The following is a 3369-nucleotide window of genomic DNA, read 5'->3' as shown; positions in this document are numbered from 1 at the left end:
CTTGCCTTCAGATTCCCTTTCCAAAACTTCAGAGGTGCCAACATTGCAGCCATCCTGGCACCCAATGTAATTTAGTACATAATCATTACTTCCAGATGTGTCATATTCTGAGAATTTCAAACACATCATATCTCAGCAAATTCAGTAAGAAATGTCATGTAGAAAAACAGGTGAAAGGATCATTATTTCCCAGGGAGGAAATGAAATCTTTGACTGCAAATCCTTTCCTCAGAGTCAGATGCACACTTTCAACACCTTAATGGATGCCAACATTGTAGCCATCCTGGTAACCAATGTATATTTACTATATAACCATATCCCCAGACATATGTCATATCCTTAGACATATGTAATGTATTCTTAAAAATAGATTTAGAAATGTTGGAGAACAAATATTTTCTGGGGTTGGAACACTAATACTGACAGCCAGATGAAATATATTCTGAGCAACTAAAAGGCTGGTATGATCATATCCACTTGCTTTATTTTTTGAGGGCTGCCTAACATCTTCTCACTCCATGTTTCCTCTACACCTAAGTTTTTTATTGTTGCCCAGCCCAGTGTGGCTCAGCAATTGAGCATCAACCTAGGATCCAGGAGATCGGGGTCCAATTCCCCATCAGGACATCGGCCCAGGTTGTGGGCTTGATCCCCAGTGAGGGGCAAGCAGGAGGCAGCCGATCAGTGACTCTCATCATTGATGTTTCTCTCTCTCCCTCTCGTTTCCTCTCTCTGAAATCAATAAAGATATATTTTAAAATATCTTTATACTTATAGTTTTAAAACTATAGTTTTTTGTTGTTAATCTTCACCTGAGGATATTTTTTTCCATTGATCTTTAGAGAGTGTGGGAGGGAGGGAGGGAGGGAGGGAGGGAAACAGTAATGAGACACATGGATTGGTTGCCTCCCACACGTGACAGAAATGGGGCTGGGGATCAAACCTGCAACCTAGGTATGTGTCCTTGATCAGGACTCAAACCCAGGACCCTTGGTTGCAGTGCCTGACACTCTAACCACTGAGCAATACCAGCCAGTGCTAAAGTACTGTAAAACAAATCGCTGTGTGAAACACTAGACCTTCTGCTTTTTCCTCTAAAAGCTGTGTTCTCAAAATGAAGACTATAAAGATTGTGTTTTATTCAGTGAACCTTAGCATCTTTACAGCAAATGCTGAATATGCAATTTATATCTTTATATATCATGAGTTACAAATGAAAACTTTAGGAGTATTTTACTAACATGTCTTTGATGGAGGTGTTAAATCTCCCTGCTGGTTTTAGAGAAAGCAAGACAGTCTTAAAAACCATGCTAATAAAGTCCTGTAAAATACAAATAGTGAGAGAATATGCACCTAAAGAACTTCAAAGCTAAATAATAATGGTGTTGGAATTCAATGAGTAGAGTTTGAACAGTGCCTGCAATAGTCCTGAGACCTAGTCTTTGCTTAGGGGAACTTGGCTATGACCATGGTTATTACTCTTTAAAAAATTACCTACGTTGGGCCGTCAGGCCTGGCTCAGCAGTTGAACATCGACCTAGGATCCAGGAGATCGTGATTCAATTCCCAATCAGGGCACATGCCGGGGTTGTGGGCTTGATCCCCGGTCAGGGGCGTGCAGGAGGCAGCCAATCAATGACGCCCCTCTCATCATTGATGTTCCTCTCTCCCCTTACCTCCCTGAAATCAATATTAATATATATTAAAATGACCTCCATTTAATTTTTCTTATAGATTGTATCTTAAAAGTGTACTTGTATCTCTGCTACTGGAACCTGGAGTAAGGATCTCAGTTGTGACCCAGTGTGTTGTGCACTGAGGTGATGGTTTGTGTTCAGGATTATGTTCCAACCCTAAAAATCCTTGATGCAGACACAGAAGAATGGAAGGTAGGACATGGGTGAAGAACATGGTCAGGGCTGCATGGAAAACATGGTGATGACCATTGTCTCATACAGCCAGTAGGGATATAGGGGACAGAATTACATGGGCAGTGGGCCCTCTGCATGGAAGAGAGGTGAGCACTTGCAGTGAGACCAGGATCCTGTAGGTCTCCAACATCACTTCCAAATATTTGGCCCCAGAATTCACGTCCAGTTGTCCCCTCCCCTGCAGGGTGAATGTCAGTGCTACATACGGACATCAACTGAAGAGTTAAACTGACGCATGAATTTCATCACAGTAGGTGGGATCACAACTTGACACCCAAAATGAGGGTGAAGGTGCAGAGACCCAGCCCAAATTACTGAGGTCTCCCAAGGGTCACTCTATGCTGGGATCAAAGGGGAGGCATACAAATTGTAGCTAAGTCTCAAAGAAGGTTCCATTGGAGAAACTGTTGGAGCTAACAAATTATGGCTTTCCCTTGAACACTGGGAGGCTAAAGGTAAGTGCTGCGAGATGTTAGGGGAATGGGAGGAAATCAAAACAGCAACAATGGGAACAGCAGCTTCAGCTGAACCAGCCTGGTCCTTAGATTGTATCTGCCCTAGTTAGGGCTTCACATCTGTGGTACAGATTGTTTCTGGCCCTGGAGAAAATACTGGGTCAAAATCCAGCCCCTTGAATCTGACATCTTTCTGTTGTGTAAACTTGGGGAACCTACTTCATTTCTCTAATTCCCATTTTTTATCAACAATTTGATATTAGTTTCCACTTCTTAGGTTGTTGTGAGAATTAAGAGAAAATACTCAAAAAGCTAACCCTGGAATCTGGGTAATCAAAAGTACTCAGTTTGTTACTTTTATTGATCTTCAGAGGCCAAGGTAAGTGCCATCATCACCCTTATTTCACATTCAGCAAAATGAGTTTCAGGGATCGCTAGTGAGTCACCTGGAGATTCCCAGGCTGAAATCCAGAAGAGATCTCAGGGTCCACAGCACCTGCTTATTTGGAGGTGGGTCATTCGGATCTTATAAGCCACATTTCTTTCTAAAAGACACCCCAAAACAAAGGTGCTTGTGGGCATTGGGGGAGTGAGGGGTGCCTAGCATGGGAATGTCCCTGTAGGCAGAAGTGTTGCTCAAGTCAAGGCAGGCTGAAGGCACAGAGCTGCTTTACTGCAAAAGGAAACTTTAGCCCTTGACCTCCAACAGCTCAGGGATGGAAACATAGCTTATACGTGTTTTACACAGGAGAAAACTGAAGCCCAGACCAAAGGAAGGGGTCATTTCCCTGTAAGTCCCAATGATATTCAAGAATCTAAAATTCAAATCCAGGATGCCCAACACAGGGCATGGGGAGTCTGATCACTGCTATCCAATTTCCCTCTGCACTGGCTTTGAGACTCCCAAACACCCTGCCCATCCTGATGCCATTTGGTCATTGCATTGTGCATAGCATTAAAAAGCTAACAAATATTAGAAAATA

Source organism: Miniopterus natalensis, chromosome 18 (genome assembly GCF_054644295.1).
Source record: "Miniopterus natalensis isolate mMinNat1 chromosome 18, mMinNat1.hap1, whole genome shotgun sequence".
In the NCBI taxonomy this organism is placed as follows: Eukaryota; Metazoa; Chordata; class Mammalia; order Chiroptera; family Miniopteridae; genus Miniopterus; species Miniopterus natalensis.
Note: the sequence above shows the minus strand (reverse complement) of the source record.